The following is a 14317-nucleotide window of genomic DNA, read 5'->3' as shown; positions in this document are numbered from 1 at the left end:
TATTATCTGCCGCAACACAAACTAAAATCTCCCCCAGGGAACTGGAAAAAAAAATCTTGGTTATGGTGATTAATAAAAGTTAAAATGGCAATATGAACATAATTAGAAGATCACACATGCATTTCTCACACCTAAATACAGGTGACATCTGTTTCTAGCTTACTCTTTTGTGTGCCACAGTTTTCAGACACTATTTTTTAATTCTAGTGACACATTTCAGCTGCATGATTTTAAAAACAAACTTAGGATCGATCAGAAGAGTCTTCATATTCTGCACAAAATAAACAGCAAATCCAATTATCTATCATAAAAAATTTACAATATATTACCTATGGTTTGTAACAGAAAAACTGAGTTATTATAGACAATGCCACAGAGTGCAATAGGGAACAAAATACAGGATGAGTAGTTAAAATGACTTGAGAGGAGATTCACAAAGATGTATATATAATAGAATACTATTCAGCCATAAAAAAGAATGAAATCCTTCCATTGGCAACAACATGGATGGATTCTGACGGGCGTTATGTTAAGTGAAATAAGTCAGAAAGAGAAAGACAAATACCAAATGATCTCACTTATATGTAAAATCTAAAAAAACAAACTCAAAAAACAAAAACAAAAAAACCAAACTCATAGATACAGAGAACAGACTGGCCGTTTGGGGTGCAGGGGGAAGGGATAACTCTAACTCTAGACTCTTTAAAAAAATGCAGTGAAATTGATCATGTAAATTACAATTCAGGTTGATAATATCCTAGATGAATACTGTGCAATTTAAAAATTATGATAAACAATATATTTTTAACGACAAAATGAAAATATTTTCCACTAGTCATTCATTCAACTGATAAGACTTTACCACACAATATTTTTCAGCAACTTAGATCATCCTAATTTGCTAAAATAGCACGTAACAATACCGTCGTTTTTTACGAAATTTGTGTACCAAAATTTACCTGACATAAAGAAGTTTGCTGTGCTTAAATTCCCATTAAAATTTCTAATAAAGTGGGTTTTCATTATTTATTCTGTAAATTATTAACATATTGACTTAAAAAGGGTTATTGCACATAGACACACAGCAGAAGAAAAGATCAGTGAACTTAAGAAGTAGCAAGAAAACGCACAAAAAAATTGTTTATTTTTTAGTTTTTATGTGTGAAAGAAAAAGACCATAAAAAAAAAGTCTCACTGACATATGCAACAACATAAAGCCATATTTAACATACATGTAACTGGAAAAAAAACAAAACCGTACATGTCACTGAAGGCAAAAAAAGGAGAGGAAAATGCCCTCTCTGGGGATGGTGAGAGGGGGATTAAGAAGGAGAAGAGGAATAGAAAATACATTTGAAAAAAATGGGTTAAAAATTTACAAATTATGGGGCACCTGGGTGGCTCAGTGGGTTAAAGCCTCTGCCATCGGCTCAGGTCATGATCCCAGGGTCCTGGGACGAGCCCCGCTTCAGGCTCTCTGCTCCACAGGGAGCCTACTTCCTCCCCTCTCTCTCTGTCTGCCTCTCTGTCTACTTGTGATCTCTGTCTATCAAATAAATAAAATCTTTTAAAAAAAATTTACAAATTTTATGATTATTATGAACACATTGATCCAGAAAACTTCATAAATACAAAGTCTGATAAACACTTAGGAAATCACAAAGGGCCTATCATAATCAGATGGCTAAAAAGCACTGATAAAGAGAGAATCCTAATAGCTGCCAAAGGGGGAAAAAAGAATATACATTACATTCACAGGAATAAATAGAATAAAAGCAGAACATTTGGACTAAGCACTTTTAGTTCCTCTTTTTAAATAAGTGTCAACACAGAATTCTATATCCAGCAAAATTTATTTCAAAAAAGGATATGAAGTTTCCAGCCTCTTCCACTATTTATAATAAAAACTCTGGAGATAACAAAATGAGATAAAATATAAACATGCAGCTACTTTAGAACTCTAGAAAATTTAATGAGGCAGGTAGATTTGGAAGCACACTCGAAACTTGAAGAGTGATTAATACAGTGGCAGTGTGCTCCTCGTTTTCCCCGACTCTGTTACCTCCCGGATTGACCCAAGGACAGGCTGAATCAGGATTTAAGTAACAGGTAGGGTCAGCAAAACTCTCAGGAAAATCCACCTTTCTGACCAAAGGACTTGAAAACTGCCCCTTGAATGTGGGGGAAAGAGCCAAGAGATTTTTTTCCCTCAAACTGGAAGAGAAAATTTTCTCTTCCAAACTGGCCCAAGAACAGACTTGACACCATTTCAATTGTACCATGGGCACATAAGATCCTAAGTGAAAACTCATTCTTCTGAACAGAAAAACAATTTTAAAAGAACCCTGTTATATAAAGATTGTAGAGATAATTTCCTATTTTTTTTTCCTCACTACTTAGACCTACCAGTAGCACAGTCAGGAAAAAATATGAGGCTAAAACTCGGAGAACGCCCCCCCTTCCAGTCCAAGAAACCAGGAAAAGCATGCTTTCAGAGCAGTGTATGTAAAATCCCTAAGAAAAATAAGATGTAGCAAAGGCTGTAAAACTGAACTGATGCTAAACTACCACCTAAGGAAGTCCAGAAAGAAAGTTTAATCTGAACCCAACTAGGCTGATGCCTGACAGGACCAAAAAAAAAAAGTCAGCATTCTCTAGAGGATGTTAGTGGAGCCAGTCTCACAACACAACATTCAAAATGTCCCTGATGCAATCCAAAATTACTAGATACACCAAAACCAGTAAAATATGGGCAATTCCCAAAGGAAAAGACAATCAAGAAATGCCAACTGTGAAATGAAACTGATGCTGGAATTACCAAAGACTTTAAAACATATAGAGAATAAACACGCTGCATTAGATATTGAAACCAATGGAAAGATGAAAATTCCTTGAGGAAAACTGTAAACCACACTAAAAGATCAAATAAAAATTTCAAAACTGAAAAATGTAGCATCTAAAATAAAAAACTCTGACTTGACTCAAGAGCAGAATGGAAATAAGAGAAGAAAAGAGTCAGTGGAATCTAACAGACAAAAAGAAACTATGCTCTGAGGAGCATATATGTAAAATGTTTTAAAAGACTGAAAAATATGAACAGACCCATAGATACCTACTGAGAAGAAACACTGTTAGAGAAAAGAAAAAACCTATTTGAACTAATAACTCATTCATGAAAATGTAACAAATATGTTGAAGGATACATGTTTACAGATTCAAGATCTGCAAAAATAAAACAAAGAAAACCACAAAACAACACATAACCAAGCTGTTTACAACCAATATAAAAGAAGTATCCTGAGAGCTACCAGAGGAAAAAAGACCTATTACATATAAAGTAATAAGAGTTGAAATGTCTGGATTTCTCATTAGAAACCAAGAAGACCAAAAGACAGTAGAACAACATTTATAAAATGCTACAAGAACTCTCAATACAGAAAACTACATCAAATGAAAATATCCTTCAGAAAGGATATAAAAATAAGGCCATAGTCAGATTTTTAAAAATTAAGAGAATCTGTTACCAGTAGAGGGGCTCTAAAAGAAATGCTAAAGTAAACTCTTCATGTAGAAGGAAAAATGATATCAGAGAAAAACATGGGTCTTCTCATACAAAGGAAGAGCAATAGAAATAATAAATGAGTAGGTAAATACAAGAGATTGTTAATCTCCTCTTAAGTTCTTTAAAATATACATGCCAGTTAAAAGCAAAAATTGTAATACTGATCAATGAATGCAGATGTAATGCTTATAAAAACTATAATATTAATGGAGAAAGATAAAAGGACCTACATGGTGGCAAGGTTTCTACATTCTGCTTGAAGTGTAAAACAATAATTGTAAGTAGACTAAAAAAAGTTCATAAAATGAGGGGCGCCTGGGTGGCTCAGTGGATTAAGCCGCTGCCTTCGGCTCAGGTCATGATCTCAGGGTCCTGGGATCGAGCCCTGCATCGGGCTCTCTGCTCTGCAGGGAGCCTGCTTCCTCCTCTCTCTCTGCCTGCCTCTCTGCCTATTTGAGATCTCTCTCTCTGTCAAATAAATAAATAAAATCTTTAAAAAAAAAAAAAAAAGTTCGTAAAATGAGGGGCGCCTGGGTGGCTCAGACATTAAGCATCTGCCCTGGGGTCAGGTCATGATCCCAGGGTCTTGGGATCGAGGCCTGTATCGCGGGCTCTCTCCTCAGCGGGGAGTCTGTTTCCCTCTCTCTCTTTGTCTGCATCTCGGCCTACTTGTGATCTCTCTCTCTCTCTCTCTCTGTTAAATAAATAAATAAAATCTTAAAAAAAAAAAAAGTTAGAAAAAGGAGACCAATAATAGATTAAAAAGAAAACACCATAATGAGGCAGATCCCAGGAATGCAAGACTGGTTTAACACCTGGAAAGAAACCCAGTGTTTTGGGTTTGGATTTATTTCAGGAATACAAGAATGATTTAATAACAGAAAATCTATTATTATAATTACTTCAAAATGGTAGTAATGAAAAGTAACAGACCTCAAATAGGATATATCCTCCTAGAGATAAAGGAAACAACATATTTTCACTAATACTTGCATTATTATTTGTAAACTATTAAAAGTAGAAGATGAAAGCAAATAAGTAATTGCTAATGTCATTAAAAACTAAGGGTTTTCAGCATAAGAGATACAAACATAAATCAAAGAAGTTACATAGAAGCCTTTATCATTTCCTTTTTTTTGGTGGTGGGGGGTTTTGATGAAGGCTACTAGAATGATGGAACAGGCAAATGCAGAAGGTACACTGAGGGGCACCTGGGTGGCTCAGTGGGTTAAATGCTCTGCCTTCGGGGGCGCCTGGGTGGCTCAGTGGGTTAAGCCGCTGCCTTCGGCTCAGGTCATGATCTCAGGGTCCTGGGATCGAGTCCCGCATCGGGCTCTCTGCTCGGCGGCGAGCCTGCTTCCCTCTCTCTCTCTCTGCCTGCCTCTCTGTCTGCTTGTGATCTCTCTCTGTCAAGTAAATAAATAAAATCTTAAAAAAAAAAAAAAAAAAGGCTCTGCCTTCGGCTCAGGTTATGCTCCCAGGGTCCTGGGATCGAGCCCCACATCGGGATCTCTGCTCAGCAGGAAGTCTGCTTCCCTCTCTCCCTCTGCCTGCCTCTCTGCCTACTTGTGATCTCTGTCTGTCAAATAAATAAATAAAATCTTTGGGAAAAAAAAAAGGTACACTGAAACTTAACTACAGCCAGCATATAGCCGAGTCTTCTGTGATACACCCATGAATAGAATTTTAAAATGGTAATTCAATATTAATACAGTTAGACATTTGGAGCTGATTCAAAACTCAAAAAATGTTAAATGTCAATTATATGGCAAATCCCTATGCAACAGGAAGGAGGCAGCAGATATAGGGCTCTTTTATTCCTATATTTCTCAAAATTTTTTAAAAGATAAATGAGGGGCTCCTGGGTGGCTCAGTGGGTTAAAGCCTCTGCCTTCAGCTCAGGTCATGATCTCAGGGTCCTGGGATCGAGCCCCGGGAGCCTGCTTCTCTCTCTCTCTCTCTCTGCCTGCCTCTCTGCCTACTTGTGATCTCTCTCTCTGTGTCAAATAAATAAATAAAATCTTTAAAAAAAAAGATAAATGAAAACATATGACATATTTATCAAATATATAGACAGAAGAAAACTAGAAGGAATATAAACACTCTGAGTGACAGAAGTTGAAGAGATTTTATTTTAACACACTGCAAAGACAAACTAAAATTACTTTTGAGTTCATCAAGGACAAATATTAAAGCCCCGAAATTATTTTCAAAACTCAATTTCATAAGTATGATGGGGGGGCGGTGCATGCTCTGTTTGACAAGAATTCACGTAACAAGATCTAAGGCCTGTACTTGACCACAAGCTAACTATAAGCCAAAGTATATCCTCACTGGCAACAAGCTAGGGCAGTCTGAAAAGATGTGGCATCCATAACAAGGACAGTCAGTATTTGTTTCTCCTTAATCTGAACCAGTTAAACCACATAAGGGAACAGTTCATCCATTTCAGGAAAACATTACTTGATCCTAAAAACACACAAAAATAGGAACTGTCAATGTTTTATCCTCTCTGCTTTACTGCTCCCTAACCCAGAAAAATATTCCACCATCCCTGCCACTGGTACAGATCTTCAAAGAATCTTTCAAATGCCTGTTATCCTGATCCCAAATCCAAGTAAAGCTCTCCCATGACTGAGTAACGGAAGTGATTTAGTGTAACACACGGTGTCCCAATCTAGAAGCAAAAGGCTAGCTACTTCTAAAGTCAGCCCCAACACAATGCCCACCCCTTTTGTTAAATCCATGTGTGACTATCTTCTCCCAAAGTCTAGAAAATCCATCTTAACAGATACCACCAGAATGCTAACAGGTATTACAGATTTTTAACTTAGGAAAAAAAAAATAGGGTATGAAAAGGTGTTTAACATAAAATCAGAGGACTAAAAGAAATCTCATTCAGCCATTCCATTGCAGAGGAAACTGAAACCAATGAAGAAACAATATGCCACACTGCATTAGTCATAGCAAGTAAACCAAATTTTTATTACAAAACAAAAAACATTTAATATAGGCATATGGAAGAAAAAATGTTCAAAGACAACTGATTTTTAAATGAAAAATTATGAGAAACAACTTTTATTCTCTCAAAATATGAAAGACTAAAAATTTTTAAGACTGAAAAGATATGGCACAAAAGATACCAAACATTGCTACTTAGAATACGAATTAACGAAACTCCTAATAAGTAATGTGGGATCTTCATATTCCTTAGATAAGTTAGTTCCTCATAAGACAATAGTAAAAAGAAAAGGCAAAATTCATTATAAAGATATTCATTGAAGTGAAAAATATAAAGCAAATTCGAGGTCCTAATAATTAACGGAACATCAAATAATACCTCCTATACTATTGGATATTATTTAGTCTTTAAATTTCTTTGTTAAGAGTTTTCATTTAACACCAATTACAACACATGATACACATAAATTTTGTCCCAGGCAATCATAAAAACATTTATAGTTTTATAAAGTATTACTGGTATTAAACCTCCTGGAATATTTGTAATTTCCATCAGGTAAGGTTATCCCAGGAGTTAACTATATCATGAAGCATATATAACAGAGAAAAACTATGCAACACTGTAGTAAGCAACGGTCTAGAGAAGGCACCCTACCCTCCCCCCAAACTCCTGCCAAGATTCCTGCCTCCTGGTCATTCAAACACGAAGCTAGGGAATGATGGGAAGAGATTTTTTTGGATGTAATCCAAGTCCTGGGTCAATTGATCTTAAAATAATTGTCTGGATGGGCCTAATCTAATCACAAAAACAGCCCCCACTGGCAGTCAACAAGGACACTAGGACCTCAGACCCAGAAACTAGAACTCCACCCACAACCTAAATGAGGTGGGAAGCAGATTCTTCACTCTTCAGATGAGCACCCACCCAGCCAACACCTTGGTTTCTGCCTTTTAAGACCCTGAGCAGAAAACCCAGTTCAGCCTGCCCAAACTTGTGACCTATAGAACTGTAAGACAAGTTAATATTGTTTTAAGGCTCTACATTTGTGATGATTTCTCACATAGCAATAAAAACAAATAGTAATAATGTGGTAATTTCTCACTCAGCAATAAAAAATGAATATTAATAATGTATAATGTTATTTTATTATTATAATAATATTAATAATTAATACTAATACTAAAAAACAAATATTAATAATACTAATAATCTCCCTCTGTCCCTCCCCCCAGCTGGCACACTATCTCTGTCTCAAATAGATAAATAAAATCTTTTAAGAAAATTAACAAAACTCTCCCTCACTTTTCCCAGGACTGTGATGCAAAGCCCCAGGAGCTTCTGCTTTCCAGCACTCCCAGTCTCCACTGAATGCGCTGACTTCAGTACCCTCCCAAGACTGCTGCTGCCAAGCCCTGAGAAGAGTGGTTTCTGCAGGTGGGGGTGGTAGCCAGTGGGAGGTACACCAATCTGACTCAGTCTTAACAGCCTTCTCTCCTTTCTCCCTTGCAACGCATACTTCGATGTGCACGCCACAGTTTCATACTCATTTTGCAGCTCTCAAGACCCTCATTTGAGGCACCTGGCTGGTTCAGTCCATTAAGCATCTGCCTTTGGCTCAGGCCATTGTCTCCGGGTTCTGTGCTCAGGTCATGATCTCAGAGTTCTGGGACTGAGCCCCGAGTCAGGCTCCCTGCTCGGAAGGGAATCTGTTTTTCCCTCTTCCTCTGCCCCTACTACCCCCCCTCCCCACCCCCACCCCCCCCATCAACCAACTTGTGCTCACACACACTCTCTCTCAAATAAATAAAATCTTTAAAAAAAAAAAAAAAAAGACCCTTACTCATTTCTCCTACAAAGAGGAAAAAATTCTGTTCCCTCTCCATGGCAACATTTTTTATTCCCCTTTCACAGGGACACCTGTCAGATCAGTCAGATCCTTCCTTCCAGTGAATCAGCCAACTCTTTTACCTATGACACTTTCCATAATGTACAATGGGCAAGAGCCAGTTTCCCTTCACTGCAGCACCTTAATAATAAGGCAGAATGCATATATAAGAAAAAGATACAACACTATATACTGTTTATAAGTATAAAATTACACTTCCAGACATGATGGGGGAAAGAGAATATATTAACAGAGCAATATTCTCTGAAAGTAACAATTTGGAGAAATTTGTAGAAGAAAATGATGTTTCTGGGTGTTAAGTTAGAAACTCTTCTGCACTGTAAGAAGACATGAAGGAAATACACCAAAATAATCCCACCAGTGTGGGAAATGGGATTCTTTTTTTTCTCACTCTTCTGTATTTTCCATATAAGCATGTTTTGTTTCTGTAAAGGAAGAGAGCTTTACTGAGAAAGAGAGAGAGGAGAAGAGAAAAAGCAAGCAAGCTAGCCATCTTCTTCCACCTCTGCACATTACCTACCTTACAGCAACCATGCGCAAATGCATAACTCATAATTAAATGAGATTAGATACTTAATATAACTCCAATAGGCAAAACCAGGCACTCATATTTACAGGTAATTTAGGAAAGAACAAGAGTAAAAACATAGTTATAATGAGATATACCCATGTTCTAGTAATAAAATGGATTTTTTGATCACTGAGCTAAGATCATGAGTTGATCATGAGTTAATGTGGTAGGAGCTAGAACCACGGCAGAGAAACATCTCGAAGCAGGAAAAGAAGGAGAAATAACTGGTCTTCTCCCCTTTTCCTGCCCTCCAATCTTCTACCAGTGCCTCCCACTGGCCAAATCTACCCAGAAGCCTGCTGGTAGGAGAGCCTAGGAAATGTAGTTTGCAGGGATTCACCTCCTGCAATAAAGAACAACAGAGAAGGGCAGGAAATCTCAAACCCAGCTTCATGATATTAATTACGAAATGATGAAGCTATCACGGTATTTATATATAATTCTAGTAATTTGAAATATAACTGATTTTATATAAAATCTCATTGTCAAGCTTTGCGCAGTTGCAGTATCGTAGCCAATGAGGTTTATCCGAGGCGCGATTATTGCTAATTAAAATCTCATTGTCACTAGGCAGAAAAAATTTACGCAAAGGTACATACACATACATGCACATTCCTAATCAGCTGAATAAGCAAGACTGTAATACTAAATCGATACTGGGCATAAAGGCAAACTATTCAAAATGAATAGTTAACTTAAGAGCAACAAAGGTAGATACAAAATTCAACAATAATATCAACAATAAGCATTCACAAAGGACATCAAAATGCAATCAGCACAAAAAAATCCCAATACAACATATATGAAGGGAAAGGAAGCCTAGATCAAAATCTTCTTTATGTACAAGGCTAGAAAAAAGCATGTAAAAATTACTCAGGGGAAAAAATGGTAACTTTTTGCCACTCTTCACTTTCTTCCTTTGACAGACTCAAATATTATTTATTCTATTTTTTTTATTATTTGTATTCAGAATTTGAGGGAGGGCACAACAGCGTTAGATTAAGATTAAAAATAATGTTTTTTCATAATGATGATGAAAAATAACATTTCTGCTTAAAATACAGTGTAAAGGAAAGTATCCGGCCTCTTAAATAGGAAAAAAAAATAGGAGCTATCTCTATGTTGGTAGAACTGTATACATATACAGGTAGTCACTGACTTGAGATGGTTTTATTAACAACTTTTTGACTTTACAATGGTACAAAAGCAATGCACATTCAATAGGAACTATACTCTTAAGTTTTGAATTTTGACTTTTTCCTGCGCTTGCGATATACAGTACTGTACTTTCTAGTGATGCCGGGCAGCTGCAGTGAGTCACAGCTCGTAGCCAACAACAGGACCGTGTAGAAAAGCAATGATTCTGCACCCATACAACCATTCTGTATTTCACTTTCAGTAAAATGCCATACAGTAAGTCCAATGAGCTATCCAACACTTTATTATAAAAAAGGCTTTGTGGTAAGTAATTTTGCCCAACTACAGGCAGTATTCTGAGCATGTTTAAGATAGACTAGGCTAAGCTATAACATTTAGTAGGTTAGAAGTATTTTCAACATACAATTGGCTGATCAGGACGTGATCCCATCATAAGCCAAGGATGATTTATACATATACATATGCATTACCATATACATAACTGAAAAATCAAGATTTGAATATGAAATCCATTCTGTCAAGAAAGGCAAATGGGACTGCCAGTGTCCATACTCAACCACAGATTCACCATAAGACACACATGGAACAAATCTCTGAAGTGAAACATGTTTACAGAAGCTATTAAATTTTAATTGATCTAAGTATTATTCCCCTTCTTACAAAGGAACAAAAGACAATAAGGGGGAAAGTAATAATAATTATCCCAATACTACAGAAAAGCTAAATCTGTTAAATCTATCATATATTATGTTGAACAATATCACTAAAATGATATAGGAAAATCTAAAAACAGTATACTATTACCTGTATAATGACTTTACTCAGGTAAATTATGGCTAGTCTTCAGTGCTGCTAGAAGATGATACTTGCATGTTTCCACATTGGAATTTTGTACACCAGATCTACTAATAAAAATTTGCATGTAATATTTAAATATGTATTATAGCTCTTTCTGAAATAAGGTAGGGTATGAACAAACGAATAGCAGAAGGGAAGAAAGAACCACAAATGAGGGAGACACTTCACTGGGAAACTTCTATTAAAGAAAGAAACAGCAAGATTCTAGACTATCCATGACACTCCAGTTGGGATCTGTTAAGAATCATTACTCTTCCAACTGCATGTTTTATGTACTTTCTCCCTGAGTGTTTCCTAAGTTAAAAAAATTTTTGAAGGGGCGCCTGGGTGGCTCAGTGGGTTAAAGCCTCTGCTTTCGGCTCAGGTCATGATCCCAGGTCCTGGGATCCAGCCCCGCATCAGGTTCTCTGCTCAGCAGGGAGCCTGCTTCCTCCTCTCTCTGCCTGCCTCTCTGCCTACTTGTGATCTTTGTCTGTCGAATAAACAAATAAAAATCTTAAAAAAAAATTTTTTTTGAAAAGCTATCTAATAAATTGTTTCAGTAAAATATCCAGATCACTTAATGCCTTAAATAGCACAATATTTGGAATGTACAATTGACCCTTAACACAGGATTAAAGGACACTGACCTCTTGCACACATTAAAATGGAGTATAACTTTTGACTCCCCCAAAATTTAACTACTAATAGCCTACTACTGACCAGAAGCTTTAACGATAACATAAATTGTCAATTAACACACATTTTGCATGTTATATGTGTTATATACTATATTCTTACAATAAAGAAAGCTAGGGGGAAATACATTATAAAGAAAATCACAGGGAAGAGAAGATATATTTACAGTACCATACTGTATTCATCCAAGAAGATGCACATATAAGTGGATCTGCGCAGTTCAAACCTGTGTTGTCAACAGTTGTTTTCAGTTTAATAATTAACAACAAAATACCCAGTTTGAGTCAGCTCAACAGTACAAAAGATTTTCGGCTTAACCTTATAAAACTGCCAATTTTGAGCTTGTTTAACCTATAAAACTAACAATTTCCTATGGCTCACCTAATACATATCTCAGAACTCTCAGCAGTATGTTAATTATCTTCAATAATTAATGCCACTTGATTCATGCCAGAGAATTCCCACAATCTTCAGCCAGAAAAGGATGCACCATGGAATGTGGTGGGCTTGGAGTTGCTTATTGAAGAGTTCTGAATAAATCTGGCAGGAATTCAAAACCTGGGCTTTGCATATTAATCAGTGGTTACATTTGTGATTATTCAGAAAGCAAAACTAAACAAAATATTCAGTTTTTGAAGACTGGGACATGATAAACATTTTCAGTTTCTCTGAGTTATAGGTAAAATTCACCCAACAGTCAAAAATGCACTGTTAAATATCATGCAGTAACACGAGAGCTAGACACTTAAAGAACATTTGCAAAGACTTCTTATTTCTTTTAATCAAACTTCAGGGTTTTTTTTTTACAGCTCAATGGATAAAAGGAACCAGTCTAAGTACCAAAGAGAGTGGACAACTATTAATAAAGGAGCAATAAACAAAATACACACCTCCTCCAAAATTTACCTCTTCCTCAAGATTATTCAGGAAGAAATAATCCAGTTGTTTTAATCAATCCTTGTTCCTCTTTAGAAAGTAGGCAACAGACAGGGGAAATGGTCCAATACAAAGGGTACTTTTGAAAAGTCTAAGAAAAATGTACCAATGGTCTCACTTTTATCTTAAAGGAGAGAAGAGAAAAAAAAAGAGAGAATAGAAAAATAAAAGAAAAGGAAAAAGAAAATTCATATTAACATCTAACAAATGAGATAATAAAGCAGGAAAATTCAGTGGTTCTACTTGTCCAGAGAATGACAATTTCATTCATTCAAAAAAAATATTTACTAAGAATTTATTATGCCAGACACAGGGAATGAAACAGTAAACAGAAGTGACAAAGTCCCTGTACTCAAGGAGCTTATAATCTAATGGAAAAGAAAGATAATAATGACACAAATTACATTTACTATGGAGAAAATGAAAGCCAGTAAAAAAGGCAGAGAGGAAGGCAGGGCTTTCTTCTAAGAGGGTGAGTAAAGGCAGCACTTTACTGGAACATTTGAAGAGACCAGAAGGGAGGTGCTGGGCAAGCTTTGCAGATCACCTAGGGAAGGGACTTTCCAGGAGAAAAGAACACAAATACAAAGGCCCTGAAGTGACAGAACACTTGGCATATTTGAGAAAGAGTGAGGACACCATGTGACTGGAGCAAAATGATTTACAACAAATGCAAGGATTCTGAATTTGAGTGACTGGAACGTAGTTAGTATTATTAACATAAACCGTCAAAGTTAAAAGGAAGAAACTCATTTCTGGGAGGAGGAAAGCTGAGATTTAGTGAACCTCTCTATAAGTCACAGTTTCTACAGGACCTTCCAGTGGGGAATGAATTTTTACAGAGCAAGAGATACGGACATGGAAGTCGTCGGTAGAGAGATGATAGTCCAATCTGCAGGAACAGCAAAAAAGTGGAAGAAACAAGCATAAAGAAACAAAATACAGACCCCAGGGGTATGCCTGCATTTAGCAGGTGGGAAGAAGAGAGGCAGAGGAAAAGAGCCAGCCAACCCTACAGGAACAACTGTGGCTGTGATTACGTGTCTGAGAGAGAAAGTACGTGGATATGGGAAAGAGCACACGTGTATTGCACATGAGCCAAGCACACACATGTGTTTACGAGAAACAGAAAGGGGAAGACATGTGCAGAGGCACACACACATGTTAACAACATTGAGCATTAACTTGTTATCTTCCTTTGTAATATTTTTTATTTTGGAAATTCAACATTTGTAACTTGTTTTAATCTTCAGAGCTCTAGTTGTTAGCATCTAAGAGCATTTTCACCAAGGGCCAGATTTTATTTTATTAGTAACAACTTCTTTACTAGATACAATATGACCTGCTTTAGCCATAAGCCTTGAACATGCTGATTTTAATGGGGGGAAAAAAAACCCTCAAGTGAGAAACTGTTCCAAAAACAAAACAAAACAAAACAAAAAACCCTTGAGAATTAACAGGATCCATTCTGAGAATACTAATATAATTAATACTAAAAATAAAATACAAAATAAAACATTAAGGAGTATTATGTAAAGTGGTTAAAATATTCAGAACTGGTTAAAGATTCTCTCTTCAGGTTTTTTATCTTAACTGTTTAAGATCCTAACTTTTTTCACTAAATGATTTCACTGCTAAATAACTGTAAATAAATATTTCACTTAACAATTAAGAAAAACTATAGTT

At 36.3% G+C, this 14317-nt stretch overlaps 1 protein-coding gene and 1 pseudogene across 3 annotated transcripts in view; one reads left to right on the top strand and one right to left on the bottom strand.

The window, feature by feature from the left end:
• Window positions 1-14317, bottom strand: part of ARHGAP32 (Rho GTPase activating protein 32) — a 306642-nt gene that overhangs the window by 177242 nt on the left and 115083 nt on the right. The window lies entirely within an intron of this gene.
• LOC123950100 lies at window positions 9490-9603 on the top strand (annotated as a pseudogene).

The sequence above is a fragment of the Meles meles genome, chromosome 8, assembly GCF_922984935.1.
Source record: "Meles meles chromosome 8, mMelMel3.1 paternal haplotype, whole genome shotgun sequence".
Taxonomy (NCBI): Eukaryota; Metazoa; Chordata; class Mammalia; order Carnivora; family Mustelidae; genus Meles; species Meles meles.
The sequence above is the reverse complement of the archived record's forward strand: the minus strand, read 5'-3'. Positions and strand labels throughout refer to the sequence as shown.